General features: G+C 44.8%; 1 pseudogene; it reads left to right on the forward strand.

Moving 5' to 3' along the window:
- Window positions 1-16,490, forward strand: part of LOC143389656 (teneurin-4-like) — a 648,816-nt pseudogene that overhangs the window by 495,503 nt on the left and 136,823 nt on the right.

The raw sequence follows: 16,490 nt of genomic DNA on the forward strand, positions 1-16,490 counted from the left end.
GAAAGATTCTGGCAACTTATTCAACTTTTCAAAAACAAGGAACCCACAGGTTCCTGGGGCTCCCGTTTGTGATATCCACTTCAGATGATAAGGAACAGTGACCTTATCAGTGGCCTGAGGCAACTCAGTTCCAGGATGACAGCTGAAAGGGACAGGGCTGGAGACAGAGTCCACTTAGAACACTGATGTAGGAGACCAGGCTAGAGGTACCACAGCCTGGTCATTTCCACTTTCTGAGCAAAGTCCAGGCAGACATGAGATTTTTTTAACCTATAGCTATCTAGGTCAACTTTACATAGTTTTGTGCATTTTCAGACCTAACTATGCTGACTTGAAAGCGAGAAGAAGGGAGCTATTTTTGTTATTGTTGTTTTGTATGATTTGTAAGCAGTAGTGAGCTTGGTGACTAGACTGGATAAATGATTAGAGAGTCATTAGCAGCTCCCCTCCCCAACCTACCAACCATATACACCTCCTCAGAGCCTGTTTCTGCTCATACATTGTCTGTCATCGTGGAATAATTCAACACAAAGTGATGCTCATTAGATGGAACTCTCCAGCCAGCAGCTGAGTGAGCTTTTGAAAAACTGATTTCTTAAGTAATTTGTCCCAAAGACAGGCTTGACATGAAGTTGGCATGATGATTAGCAGGTCAATGCGTGGGAGCAGCAAAAATGATTATTCTGGATCTGGCTCTTTCTCAAGCTCCATCCTGCCCAGAGCTGCTTTGCATTTCAAAAGGCCACCTATTCTCTAAGAGCTATTCACAGGCTACCTCCTGGAGGACCAGGCCCTCCTCTTTGGAAATGGTCCACATGTTCTTTTTGCATTCGCGCATAGTTTAGATCCTTCTGCCCTGTCTGGCTTGCTTTTATAGACCTGTGTTTAAAGTCTCAGTTTTCCTTCCACACCTGTGGTTCTCAAAGTGGTATGCAGACCTGGGGCATCAGTATCACCTGGGACCTCCCCCAGACCTATTAAGTCAAAACCTTGAGGAGAGTCCAGAAATCCAAGATTTTTGTTTTCCTTTAACAAGCTTTCAGGTGACTGGGCACAAGCCAAAGTTTGAAAATCACTGAAATTACATAGAAGTAAACCAGTATTTCCTAAGCATATTTCATGCACCAGATGCATATATATGGTATTAGGCAAGTGATTTCTTATTTCACTGAGGACTAAGCTGACCCTCAGATATAGTGATTAGCTAAGTCTCACCCTCAGAAGAGTTAAAATTTATCCCCGACACCAAAGCCTCAAGCCTTTCCACTCCTTGAAAATAAGGACCAGGCTTTGGGGCCTCCCAGTGGCTTCAGCATTGCAAGGTCAATGGAGACTTGTTTGAATCAATCAACAGATATCATTGTCTGAGTATGATGCAGGTGTGACTGGCTAGAGCTGCGTTTTGATTTCCGAATGCTAGTAGGCCTGTTTTAAAACCAGAATTTCAATTAACAAAACCAAAGTAGGTACCAGCTGGGATTTGCTGGCCCTAGCAGCATCCTCTATGTAGTCCTAACTCAGTAGCTAGAGCCTAAGAGGCAAAAAGAGTGAGATCAGCATATTTTTATTTTTGAATTGGATCAACAGTTGTGAGATAATGAAAGAGTCACTAGATTCAGTAGGAGTAGAAATCCAGGTTAAACACAGCCATGCCACTTATTAGTCACATGAACCTAGACAAGTTCTCTATACCTTCACGTTCTCATCTACTAAATGGGTAATAATAACCTTCTCTCCCTACATATAAAGAATGTATCTTTGTATCCTACATAAAATAAATATGATCCTTGGGCTGGGGATATAGCTCAATTGGTACTGAGTGCTTGCTTTGCATGCACAGGCCCCAGCAAAACACACACACACACACACACACACACACACACACACACAGAGAATATGATCCTTTATTTGTAAGGATCAAATACAACTCTTTCATGGAAATGCTTTTAAAACGTCGAGTTCTGTACTTGTCACTTGTCATCAAAGCCTGCAAGCTATCAGGTACTTTGAAACTGATGAGGTGCCAAGGTGAATGAATGCGTTCCACTGCCAGGAGCGAAAACACTTGGGTGACCTCAAAGAAAAGAAGGTGTGACAGCGAACTGGTTTCAAAAAGAGAACTATGGTTTGAGTCTTAGATGGTCCTGAAAAGCCTCTGGGCAAGCACCAGCCCCAAGGTCCACTTTCATTCTCCTCTTTCCTGGGCCTCCCAGCCTCTTGCTCCCAGCATCCCCGCTTCAGCTTCATGCACAGTTCTCAGCACACAAGCTGGCTTCCTGTCCTCGCTCCAGACTACTCCCTCTTAACTTTGGCTCCTCCCTGGCCATGACAACCTTGCCAGCCCCTCTCTTTCCGTCTCATCTTTTGGCTTTCACTCCTACCACCAGATGCCATGGTCTCAATTTTTAAAATGTGTTTTTAATTTTCTACTAACATAATTGTACATATGTATAGAGCACAGTGTGATACATCAATACATGTATAGTAATGATCAGAACAGGTGATTAGCATATCCATCACTCCAAATAATTATTTCATTGTGTTTGGAATATCAAAATCCTCTCTACTTACTATCTTGAAATATACAATTAATTGTTATAGACCATACTTCTCTTCCTGTGCTGTATAGGATGTTAGAAGCTAGTCCAATTAGTCCCCTAAGTCCCTGGGAATTTTCTAGTTCAAATACTAGAGAGCAGGACTCTGATTGATCCAGTAACCTCTGTGCTCCAGGCCACATCCCAGAGCACTATTCAGCTTGTGAATGGGTTCTTCTTGGATCGGGTGTCATCCTGGTCCAATCAGCTGTGGACAGTGAGAAGGCTAGGCATCATGTGCTCCACCTCCGCCTGCTGCTCAGGCAGAAACTGTAGACAGATCATTCTCCTGTGATGCAACTGTGGTGAAGGATCAAGGGAAAGAACTTCTGCTCCAAACCCTGAGCACTCACCTCTCCTTTGAAGGCCCCTTGCTCTTGGCCAGCATGCCAGTTGTCAGTCTTGTCACTACTTGGTGTGTGTCTCTGTGGCCTCTCCAGCATACGCTCGAGAGGCAAGGCAGGAAACTGCACGCGCAGTGCTCTCTGACAAAGGCAGCAGAAACGAGCCAACAGCCCTACTGTGACACTTGAGAAAGCTCTTGCCAACAGCCCCGGGAAAAGGCTGGGCCCTTAGCCAGAGGCAGACAGTGAGCAAAGACTCTCTAGCCTCATCCCTGTGCTTTCGGCCATGGCCACTCACTTGAGGCCCTTTGTACAGAGCAGATGACAGACTCAGCCCCAACATGAGCAGACTTCTCTCCCCCACGTCTGCCTTGAGCCATTTACATGATGATTATTTTCTCAGCTTTTTCGTCTATTTATATAGTTTGAAAGTATAACTAATTTGGTTTGATTCCGTAGATCACAGATGTTAGACTTCATAGATGAGTTTAGCCATCCACTCAACTAAAATGCTTCCTGAGCCAGAGTAGATGCTGAGTAAATATTTGATGAATAAATTTAACAAATTTTGTAGGCAAAAAGAAAAGTCAGTAACAGGAAAGGACTTGGCCAGGATCACCTAACAAGTTGGTGGCAGGAATAGGACGAAAGCCTAAATTTCCAGGCACAGTCCAAGTATGTTCCTTTACACCATGATTCGGGGACTGTTTTAGTCAACTGTACTCCACTGTGATAAAAATACTCAAGAAAGAATGACTTAGAAGAGGAAAAGTTTATTTAGGGCTCATGGTTTCAGAAGTCTCAGTCCATAGATGAATAACTTCATTAATCTAGGCCCAAGGTAAGGCAGAATCATGGGTGAAAGTCATGGAGAGGAAAGCAACTCACCTTATGGCAGGGTCTAAAAGCAGAGGGAGGGAGGGAGAAAAAGGGGTGGAGGGGTCACAGGGAAGATGTATCTTGGCACACTTTTAGGGACCCACCTCCTCTAGCTATGTCTCACTTGCCTGCAGTTATCACTTAGTCAATCCACTCAAGCTAGGAGGGACCAATCAAGATACAACTCTCATAATCTAATCATTTACCTCTGAATACTCCTGTGTTAATGCAGCAGTTTTTGGGGGGATACCTTATATCCAAACCATAACGTGGACTCATAAGGGTTCAGGCTTGTAAGTGCCAGGCAGTTTATTTTTAATCCCCACTAAGATATTGTCACCAGTCACTAGTGTCCTCTCCTTGAATGTATCCAGTGACTTGTAATGCATGACCTTGTAGATCACCCGTTCCATTCATTTAGTCCTTCAACTAACAAACATTTAGTTTCCTAGATGCTTTGCTCAAGGAAAATACCCTTAGCACTAGATTCAAAGATGGATTGAACATTTCCTGCCCTCAAGCATTTTACAATATTTAGACAGATGTATACACACAAGTAGAATGCAGCCCCACGTAGGAAGTGGCTTTCTGCTCTGAATATGATGAAGTTATTTTTTATTTCAACCCAAGTCTATTTCCCAAGGACTGTAGTACTTATTCATTGAACCTAGGTCAAACTATTAGGGTCATAGAACAAAGTCTGATTCTCATTTCATGTAATAGTCTTTCTTATATTTTAAGACAGAGGTCATACTCCCTTGGTAATAAGCAAAATTCCCAATTCCTTCAGGAATTCATTATTTGAAATGTGGCTTCAAGTTCACTTATCTTTCTGGTTGTCCTTCAATGAACCTGCTCTAGTTTATCTTATCAGTCTCTTAAATGTGGCTCCCAGATGTGAACTTCGAACTCCTAAATATGATCTAAAAGTTCAATGCAAAGTTGAACTTCCTATCATTGTCTTCATTTTTAGCATTGAACATTTAAAAATACAGGAAAGGGAAATAAGAGTTTAGTTACCAATACAATAAGTACCACTGAGTACTTGGCTGTGTTTTTCCCTCACCAGACTCTCCAGATAGGATGCCTGTCTTCAGGGAGCTCTCAGTCTTACTGGTGGAATTCCGTTTTCCCACAGAGAAATCATTAACAAAGAACCAAGACCAAATGCAGTCAAGGAAACAGTCTTTTTCCTAGACCCCTCCTGAGAGCTGCTCTTAGTAGAGGTTGGTAGACTTCTGGGTATGATTGAAAACAGATCTCCCAGTTCAAATGCCAGTGCAGAACTGGCTTCAAGCCCACACAGTCAGGGGCTTTGTCAACTTTTTGTCATTGTATTGACCTCGTGGTTTCAGACTAAAGGCCTTTCATCTGCAGAGAAAGCTGGGGCACCTACAGGGATTGACACCTCACAGGCCATGGAACAGCTTTCCAGCACCTGGCATCTGCCCAGTGCCAATCTAGAGGACGGAGGGAAGAGAGTTCTTTTAGACGTTGGCATGAGTCTGCTTGGGATGGGGCTTCAGGAAGAAAACAGCTTTAATTTGCTTTGACAGTGCTTTCCCCAGGAGAAAATTTGTCTAAACACCCTGCTCCTTTCACATTAGGAACATTGTGTGTTTGCTTTCCTGTTTTTACCATGGGGAGTTTCTATGTGTTTTGTGTGTATATGTGTGTTTACCCCCAGTAACCCACATTTCCTTGTTTGAATTCATTAGGCCAAATTAGTGTGTTATTTTAGTTTACAAATAGAAGGCATGTGTGACCCTTACTTTAAACCAAAAGAATAATTGCCAGGTCCTGGGCCAACTTCTTTACATGCACAGCATTACCCTGTTTTCTCTTTATAACAGCTCTCTGAGGTGGGTGCTGTGATTTCACAGATGAGGAGAGTGACGTGTATAGACACTTTGTCCAAAGATGCATAGCCAATAAAAGACCGCCTAGCTCCAGAGCTCAAACTTAGGTCCAGGCCATATAGCACACACCTGGCTGCAGGTAGGATGTAGTTCACTTACCAGATCCACCCTTATCAACTATGTGACCTCGAGAAAGTGACTTCAGCTCTCAGTCTCCTTCTGAGACTAAAATGGTGACCAAGATACCTAGTTTTTTCAATTATTATAAGGGTTAAATTAGAATACATGATTATATCCTCATAGTTCCATTTGAGGGAATGTGAGGGTTTCTGTTGTGCTCTTCTCTCAACCTCAAGTTGTAGAAATAAATCCTAGCTCTGATACCTAGTTTGTGTCCATCTTTCCTTTTGGTTGCTAATAATAAACCAAGTCCTTGTATATTAGGAACAGAGGGGGTGTAATAGATGTAACCTAAAGTTTAAGGTTCACTAGCTGAAGTCAAGGTGGGAATATTCAGGCACCCAGTTGGCTGTCGGGGAGTTCAAGTTCCATCTCATTTGTAGCATTAACCTCCATCCCCCTGCAGAGCAGCCAGAAGGAGGCTTTAGTAAGTGGACGACTGTTGGGCAATAGGTGGGCCTTGGTTCTTCAACCAAAGGCTCCCAAAGAGTTTCTAACATCCATTCTCACCATTGAAAGAAAGACAACAGAAACAGAGGAAGGAATTGTAGGTAGTAAACACAGGCTTCCATTAGCTTGAACACATCACGAGGGAATAAGACATACAGGAGGTGTCGAGAAGTCAGGAAGGAAGGCCTGAGGCTGGTGAGGGGAACTTGCCCTCACTCACGCAGCTGATTGCCGCTGGCTCTGGTGCTGAGGTCCAACACCAAGCTCCCATGACCATAGATTTTGCTGCTCAAACCAGACAAGAGGCAGGTGGAGGTGTGTCCATGGTATGCAAGCTGATTGAGAAGAAGGCCACCTCTCCTCACCCAATATTACTACCTCTGTGCAGTACCACAAGGCAGTTTTCCTCCTCCAGGGGGTTTACCTATGTTGCATTTCAGAAGAGAAAAGCCAAAGACAACAAATGCAGCCTGATTTCGCAGGCATTGATCCTAGATTCCAGAGGACATGAGTATCGGCTCTGATCACCTTTCACCCTCTCAGAGCCAAGCTAATGATTCATTTCTGATCAAGTGTGGTGAACAGACAAAATGGGCACTCTAGTGGTTCCCCAAGGCCTGTGTGGTTTCCTGACTCCGTTTCTCCTCCGTGAAGGAGCGTCATTGTCCTTCTTCCTTCTGAACATGCCCTTTGTATTTCCAGCAACACTGGGTTCCACCTCCATAGAACTCACCAGCTCAACACGTGTCCAGAGAGTACACTAAGGATACATTAAACTCTGCATCCCAAAACTGATGGAAGGAAAAACACATTTTTCAAAATGAAATTTCCTACACAGGCCCACTGCTATGATAGAAAAACAAAAGCTGGAAAAGAAAATGGTCCCCATTTTCCAACATAGCGCACACCCAACTATGAAAATCAGTTACTCGTAGGCAACTGAATTTTTAATCAGAGCCAAGCATATCTAAAGGTACACCTTCCACTAATTGAAAGCATCTGCTGTGTGAGTGTGAGCACAGGGGGTAGAAACTCCCACACACTAATTGGGAACATGCAACGTATTTATCTAGTAAAATTCACACTTTTCCCAAGCCACTTGGAGTGTCACTTCTGCCTTAGAGTTTAGCATAGAGATATCTGGTCAGTGGAGACTCATTATGTGTGGGATCCCAATGGATCTCAAGTTGCTGAAATCCCTCCAAACAGAAGAAAAACTACATACATAAACATGTCATTAAAAGAAAATATTCCCCAAATTCTCTCCCTTCCATTTCTTTTTGCCATCTGAAAATTATTTCACACCTTTTATGTCTTAAACTTCTGCTTTTTCTGATACCAACAGCTCAGGGGGAGTTTGGTAGCATGCAGGTATCCATTCTGTCACATGCAGCAGCCAGCACTATGCTTAGTCTCAGAAAATGTATTTCCTCACTTTTTCACTCTGAGGCTTTGATCTGCAGTTGATCATGTTAAAAATGCAACTGGTAACTAAAGTGATCTTATTAAGAGACATATTTTATAACTTTGGGTGTGAGAAGGACCTAACCATACAATTTTGGATCTGGGAGGGATCTGGAAGAGCATCTAGTTGAATTCTTTCAGCGATAGCAATAAACATTTACTCAGAACCTTTTGTATACCAGGGTAAACACATAAATGAATAAGCCCTGTTTCTATCCTCAAGCAGTTCAGCCAACAAGTCAACTATATGGTACTTAATAGGGGTGAGAAAAAGAGTTCTGTGTATAGCTCAGCTTGTTTAAGCTGCCAGGAAGACCTTTCAAAGGAGATGGCATTTGAATTGGATTTGACAAAAGGAATAGAGGTTGCCAATCAGAGATGTGTGGGAGGAGCAAGTGAAATGAAAGATCAAGAAAGATCTTGGTCAAGAAAGATCCAGTGATGTAGCCCCAGACTCAACTTTGGTTTTTTTTTTTTTTTTTTTTGTACCTACTATTGAATCCAGGAGTGCTTAACCACACTGAGTAACATTTCATCATCATTTTTTTTTTTTTGAGACAAGGTCTCACTAAGTTGCTTAGGTTCTTGCTAACCTGCTGAGGCTGGCCTTGAACTTGCAATTCTCTTGCCTCAGCCTCCTGAGTCACTGGGATCATAGACATGTACCACTGCGCCCAGCTAACATTCTTATTTTCAAAAAGGACATTCAAGCAGGCCAGTCTCAGCAACTTAGCAAGGATCTAAGCAACTTAATGAGACCCTGCCTCAAAATTAAAACTAAAAAGGGCTGGAGATGTAGCTCAATGGGAAAGTCTCCCTGCATTCAATCCCAGTACTATGGGAAAAAATGAAAACAAAACACACTATTCAAAATGAAACTTCTGAATGGTTTTGTAAAAACAAGAAGCCACTACCAATTTAAACATCCAGGGACATGGACTCTTCCAGGCAAAACTGGTGGAGAGCAGATAGGCACAGGGCCCTACCTGTAAGCCTCACATTGGCAGAACCCAGACCACTTGCCCTGAAATTAGGCCACAATTGGGTTTGATCTCATGTTCTTGTTCACTCCATTGAATGAAATTTCCCACTCACAAAAGGAACCACACATTTGGACTATTTTTCTGAACTTTTGAAATCTTTTCCAAATTGCTCCTGGAAGATCTTGGGGAAAGGCCTTTCTTAAAAGTGCGACAGTGCTGTAAATGCCCCCTCTGCCACCTATCCATCACCATGCCATCCTTCAAGCCCATCCTTCTAGCTGATTTGGAGGCTGAATGCGGCTGATTTTGCCCCCGTTCCAGCTGCCACTGTCCTGCCCTTAATGCGCTGCCCCATTTAAAATCTTGATGCCCCTTCTCCACAGTCATCTCTTAATTAATGATGGACTCTTGGAATTTTAGAACAGAAATGATCTCTGCCATCACCTTCATCTTACAGATGAGAAAGCTGAGGCCCAGAGAGTGGAAGGAAGCCGATTTAGGTCACAGAGCATGGCCCTAGAAGTACGGACCCTATAGGAGGTTTCCTTACCTCTGGGTGGAGCTTTTCCTCGCCCCATGCCGCTACCCAGGCTGTTTAGTTAGGCTGCACATTTCTTACAGGCAAGACTTGTGTCAGATGCACCAACATCTCCTTGAACAAAGGCCTCAGTCTTGGCATCGTGGCTGATCATTGTGACCAGAGACAGCAGTTTGAATCCTTAGCTCCATCTGCCTGACCAACCTTTTCCTCTGCTTTCAAATTCCACTCTCCTGAATCACTCAGTGACCTCGGGGAAGTCACTGTCCTTCCACCAGGTCTCAGTTTCTTTCTCTGTTAAATAAAAGCACTGGAGTGGATAGTCTCTTGGAATCTTTCCAGCTCTGATAGTCCTAGAATCCTCTACACTTCTAGAGGTTCCCTCGCTGCCTTCAGGACCAGCTTCATTGTCCCACGTGCCTGCTCTGTACATCCCCCTGGTGTCTGATGTGCAATAAGTTCCCACATGGCCCAGATGGCCTTGTATCAGGGAAGGAGACCAGGCTTGGAGTCCAGGAGCCTGATTTCAAATCCTGCCTCCGTGACAGCATCTATGGCTGTCAGCAGGTCACTTCATCTCTCTCAGCTGCCTTTTTTTTTTAAATTTTTCAAGTAGGATATGAATAACAATACATAGGGACTTGTCAGGCTTGGTGCAATGAGACAGATTTGTAGAAATATGTGGCACAAAGAAGGCGTTCTGTAGACAGTTGCTTCTTTGCTTTGTTCTGCATCCAGCTCATTGAGAAATGAGCTGTTACAAATAAGCAGATTCTCAATAATAGGTTTACTAACTAGAGCTACAGAACATTGCCTAATTTTTGATTAAAATCTTTCTGTGATTAATTCTGTGTTTCCTTCACATATCACATAGAGGTACATGCCAAAGATATTAGGAAGAGTTAGGGAAAGTAACATTCCTGCAAAAGGTAGGCATGATAGGTTCTGGGGACACAAAAGAGAATAGGGGGGAAAATGTATGTGCCTTTTGAAAAAGCTCAAATTTTTTCATCTGGCCCAGTGGGGGGCCTTTGAAGGGTTTTAAGCAGGAGAGTAGCAGGATTAGGTTTATCTCAGGGAGATCCCTCAGGTTGCCAGGGGAATAAAGCAGGGTAAGGAGCAAGAGGAGAGCTGAAAGGCCACAGTGATGGGTGGTGGGGATCTGGGTGGATAGATGGAAAATCACAGGAAGAAAAAGAGATTTGCAAATTCCCAGCAGCTTTATGGAAAAAAAAAAAACGAGTGGAATATCAGCCTACCATGGGAATAATGTAAAACACTGAAAAGTATACTCACCCAGGAACCCCACTCCAAAACTGACCGCCGCTCACAGGCTAAACCGTTTTCTAACAATGGCTTTTAAAGACCTTCTAATGCATTTGTTGAGTCAAAGTTGATTCATAAAAACTTGGTTCGGGAAGACATTTTTCAGAACACAATGTGAGTTGAGGTGTACCTCAATAAGTGTAAAAAGAGCATAATTTTAACTCCACTGGTTCCTTCCCGTGACTGGACACAAATTGCTCAAGTACACGGGTCTTGGGTGACCTGAGGCATGCTTCTGGGCTCTTATCTGTTTTCAACTTACCTCCTCTTTTCTCCCTCCAGAATCAGTGGACAACTGCTCCAGCAACTGCTATGGCAATGGTGACTGCATCTCGGGGACCTGCCACTGCTTCCTGGGGTTTCTAGGCCCCGACTGTGGCAGAGGTGAGCACTGTGGTGGGGCTCTTGGTTTCTGCTCCCAAGACCCTTTGGGAAGCTCAGGTTCCACTTCTCAGACAAACTGCAGAACTCCAGGACACCCCACGGTGTGCCCAAGAAGGCTCCTAGGGTCATTCTTCAGAAGCCCTTCAATGGAATCCTGTCCACCATTGTTATCCACTGTGGGCTACGAGAGTGGTCAGGAAGGGAGGGGCAGCCACAGTGAATTTAGTGTCCCTTATTGGAGCAGGCAGAGTAGCAGTGGGGGTTCTTTTACATAGCTCATTTCCCCTTTAGAGGAGTCATCAGCTCTTCCCAAGCATCTTTGAAGTTTCTCTTCACACGAGTGTGATTTCTCTCAGGCCTGTGGATGGGGAGCCTGGGAAGCGGCTCCATTCAGACCTTCTGACAGTGCAGGGAGAATCTTAGTTGAGACCACCAGGGAAGGACCTGGGAGGCCAAGCTTCTCCTCTCCACACGGCCCTGCTGTTGCCTGATATTTAAGCACATGTGGTGCTGACGAACACCACTACTGAGAGAGTTTTAAAAGCTTGTGCTTTTGGTCTTCATTTCTGTCCTGGAAGAATGAACAGGGAAAATGCCAAAGGAGGCCTGTAGTCCTGAGGATTTGGTTCTCCCCTTGGGAAGCTGAAACGGCCTCCTCTGCTGTTTTTCCACCACTTCACTCATACAGCAGCCATTGGCTTCACACCCATTTGGGATTTGGTCCTTTGCTGATCACTGTGTTTACAACATGAAACAAGGCCCAGCCCTGGGAGCTCCCAGTCTGTCCTGGGAGTTAGACAAGCAAATGGACAACGGCAAAGCAGCACCATAATAAGTAAAACATGACAGCAAGGTTAAAGCGCACTGTCTCTGCTTAGAAGGGAGAAGGATCAGCTCAGGAGGGGTTTCCAGACAAGGCAGCATTGGACCCAAGTTCTGAGGCTGATTGGAGTTGTTTATGAGTGGAAAGCAGAGATGGTTTCCCAGGCTCAGGGAACATGGCTTGGCAAATACTATGCCACGATGACACTTTGAGGGTTCTGCTTATTTTAGCTTATGTGAAATAGACTCCATTTGAGGCGGCAGAGCTGGCAGCCCCAGGAAGCACAGTCATTACCTGCTGAGTGCTTTAAAAGGGAAAGGAGTCAGGTGGGGCCAGGGGAAGGTAATACAGAGAGAGATGAGTCATTCCTCCTAACAAGAATTACTGTCTCATCCCATATGCACTTAAAGTTAAGAGTCATGTATAAAACAGCCTTACTGTATCTTGGTAAGACTGGCAAGTACTTATAGCACAATGCAATATAATTTATTTTTATATAGTGTCCTTTGTAGAGATGATCACAAAACCCTTTACGCTAAGAGGCAGAATGGAAAGATAATACTTTAAAGAGCCAAGTTGGGCCCAGCTCTTCTCTCAAGGGGGCAGTGGTGTATGGGACTGGAGTGGAGGCCTAAAAGACAAGGGAAGCAGGGGTTTGCTGGGTTAAAGACAGCAGTAAGTGGTGCTGCAGATGAGGTGTGGGGAAGGGAAAATGAAGTGCTATTGGAAGGAGAGCATTGGAGGAGAGATTCAGGCTAGCAAGGGGCCCAGCCACTGCCTTTTCCAGGGAGAACAAGAAGCAGACTGCAGCTTACTGTCTGAGCTTCCCAGCAGCCCCCCGACCATACCAGCTATAGGAAAGGGGTGGAGAAAGCCTCATTCAGTGGGCAGCAGCACTGGGGGCCCTGCAACTCTTGCTTTCACCTATAATTCCAGATGTGTTTAACCTGGAGAAAAATAGAGCAAAAGAAATGTGACGGGCACATGTCTGCCTATCAGATGTGTGGCAAAGTTGGGAATGTTGAAAGATGACTCATGCCAGCTTCTGGCACTGTCTCCCCAGCCTCCTGCCCCGTGCTCTGTAGTGGAAATGGCCAGTACATGAAGGGCAGGTGCCTGTGCCATAGCGGCTGGAAGGGTGCTGAGTGCGATGTGCCCACCAACCAGTGTATCGACGTGGCCTGCAGCAACCACGGCACCTGCATCATGGGTACCTGCTTCTGCAACCCTGGCTACAAGGGCGAGAGCTGCGAGGAAGGTAGGACATACCAGTGGCAGCTGTAGGTCTGTCCTCTGAAATAGAGGAAGCCTCCCAACCTCCCTGTGACCTCTGCCCTTGATGCTAGAAGTCCACCAGCATCCATAATGGTCCACAAAGGGGAGGAGGGCTGTCACTTACTGCCCATTTATCATATCAAGGATCTGTGCTAGAAACCTCCTAATAATACCTAATGTCAAACCCAGTTAGGAGTTTGCTCGACTGTTCAGTGGCAGAACTGGGTTTGGCCCAGTCATTCTGGCTCCACAGCCCAAGTTCTTTCCACTCCCCTCTAAGCTCATCTGCTCTTTCCTGTCTCCATTTCTCAAGTCAATTTCTACCACAGACTTCAAACTCTGTCTGCCTTTATCATACTCCTGTATGAGTGTGTTACTATGTGCACGCATGTGTTCACATATGACTCGTTGGTGCTCATGAGCATGCCTTTCTCCTTCATAAAGCAATTGTGTGGCTAAGTAAATCAAAGATGGATTTAACAATGACATTTAGATTTTTTTCTGGAAAAAGCTAACTGAGTGAGCCAGATGAATATTTTTGTTTTATAAATGAAGAAACTGAGACCTGGGAAGGGGCAGTGACCTTCCCATGATCAAAATCTGACCAATGGATTCAGCCCAGGTCTTCTCCTTTGGATTTCCAGACAATAGGAGGACTCTCACTTACAAGCAACATGGAGGAGCTTTTATGACTGCATATTCTGAAATCACATATATGTTTGAGTCTGGTTCTGTACTCGCTTGCCTCTGTTCCTTCATCTACAAAATGGGAATGCCTTCCTCAGAGGGCCATTGTGAAGATCGAATTAAATGACCCATGAAAACCACTTAGCTCACATAGTAAATGCTCCATAAATGTGGCTTTTTATTGTTAGGATTATTCTGGGGACAAATGAAGCGCAGTTCCTGTTTTACCCATTCATTTCACCCAAAGTCTTTTGAGATAGAGGGACATTGCCATTTGCAGTTAATGAATGATGCTGTGCACTGTGGTTATCACCTGTTCACCACCATGTAGCACCCTGGCCCCTTCCACTGCCCATGCCAGAGACTCCAAGGAGAGCTGGCCTTCTAAACCCATTTGGTATTTGACAGAGAAGCTCCTCATAGGGCATTATTTTCTCTTAAAAGAAAGAGAGTATTAACAGGCCATTTTCCAAAGATAGGGTACAGGAAGGGATTGAGACAGGCTTCACGCACCCCCACTTCCCCAAGAAGGGCTGGGCATCCATCAGTGGGGGTGACTGGAGCTGTTTGGGAGGAGGCACCAGCCCCTAGAACAAAGGAAGCTGGCTTTCTTAGCCCGAGAATTAGGGACCTTCCTCTGCTCTCCCTTTCCTTTTGGACAGTTGAGGTGGACACCCTGAGAAGGAACAGGAAATGGTGGGTTGTCCAACCCCTATCCCCATCTGCATAATGTGAGCTCAGGAGGGGAACCTATCTATCCCCAGAAAAGCTGAACTAGACGGTGCCTCAGAGCCGCAGGGTTATTTACAAAGAGAAAAATGTTGTTCAGAACTTTGATTTACGTTATCTATTTGAAAAGAAATGCTTTTACTCCTGCTTTCTCTTCTGAAGAGGCCCATCTGGGACTGATTCCCTTTATTATTTCTTTCTCTGGCTAGGCGTCATTACATAGTCCTGTGTTTATAATAGGGTTTTCTTGGGCCTTCCTCCTCCTCCTTCCCCCTCCCCCAGCTCTGTGCTAACTGTGTTTATAAAACATCAGCTAACAAGCTTACTTTTTTTTCCTCTCTCTTTCTTCTTCTGAAGTTTATTGCCCCGTATTTTTTAAAGCTTGAACTGAGCCAGCAGGACGCTTGGAAGGGGTGGGGGAGGGGCAGAAGAGAACAAACTTAGATCTTTTGCAGTGAAAAGTGAGACTGCTGAGTTCTTGGTCCTAAAGGTGTCTAATTGCTTGTGTGGTCACTGGAGCGTGGAACATTTGGGGGAATGGGTTGTGTCTGCAGCCTAGTCATGCAGGCCTCATCATTTCATTAATGGGCTAAGCTTCTGCTAGGAATCCTGGCTCAAATGGCAAGCTCTGCAGTGGGAAGGGGAAAAAATGTAACTGTGAATATGCCTTCTAAGAAGAAACTAAGTCAGACCCTCTTCTAAAGCAAGTCAGCCCACCTCCCTATGAGTGTTACCCTCTCCTCCATCCTGTGCTCCCACCCCTGGTCTGCTGGTTCTTCCCAGGTCATGCACAGCTCCCTGTGAAGTAACTAATGCTCAGATGTTGTCCTAGTACGATGGGAGGAAGGCAGCTTTGGCTCCATCCTGGGGTTGCTACCACCCCAAAGGCCCAGAAAGGGGCAGATCTAGTCTTCCCATGACCTCTGTGGCAGAGCATCATTGTGGCATAGATAATGGCCCTCAGTTTAGGATCAACAGAGCACAGGGACAGCATCCATCCTGCTGGACCACTGCCAGTCCGTCAAGGATCCCTGGAGCTGCTCCCTTCCAGCCTTGCAAGCCTCTTTCTATCCCCCCTCTTGCCCTATACTCGCTTTACCCAGTTGACCTGCAGAGATGAAGGCCTCTCCTCAGTTCCTCCTGGTCTTTGTTCTCTGCTGGGAGCGTGGGATTCACTTTGCTGGTTCCTGGGTCCCTTCAGACTCATTGCAACAGGGCAAGAACAGGACTGTGATGCCAAGAGCCTCCTGCTACACTGGACACCCTCTTGGCCTGCTCTCTAACAGTGTAGATTTACAGGTTCCACCTGGAGGGTGCCCTGGGATTCTCAGAGGCCACATGAACCCAAAGCTGAGGTCCAGCCCTCACAGAATGGAAATTACCTGTATAGGCCTCAGGGTAGGAATTGCTGAGTAGTTTCCTGTCAAATTGGAAAACTCTCTGGATCTAGGGAATTATCAGAGTAACCTAATGGGCCAGAATAATCCTTCTGAGGTTCTGAGATCTGAGGCAGGTCATGAGAATTTATCACTGTCATTATTTCATTATTTGTAATTACTAGGAACTCCAACAGGTCATGTTTTAGCCATTACTAAGTGGTGTCCAGAGACTGCAAGGGAAGAGGGTCTTTGCCTTCATTTAGCTTTATTAATTCTCCACATTGCCTATTTCTTTCGAGTTTTGTTTTGAATTCTATTTTTAAACCACTTCCTGCATTTATGTAAGTATATATGCAGTATGCAGTTTTGAAATGAGTAAGATTGTAACAGAAAATAGCAAGAGGCCTAGACCTTGAAAGAATGATTCCAGTGGAACTTCCTGTGTACTACAGTGTGATCTTGGGCAAGCTATTTAGCTTCTCTATGCTTCAGTAGTTTAAAGCTACTTAGTTTATACAAGTCCTTTCAAGTCCTCAGTGTCATTTGGACCTTACAGCAACCTGAGAGGTGTGTATTTTTACCATGCCTGCTTT

The sequence above is a fragment of the Callospermophilus lateralis genome, unplaced genomic scaffold (assembly GCF_048772815.1).
Source record: "Callospermophilus lateralis isolate mCalLat2 unplaced genomic scaffold, mCalLat2.hap1 Scaffold_169, whole genome shotgun sequence".
NCBI classification, from domain to species: Eukaryota; Metazoa; Chordata; class Mammalia; order Rodentia; family Sciuridae; genus Callospermophilus; species Callospermophilus lateralis.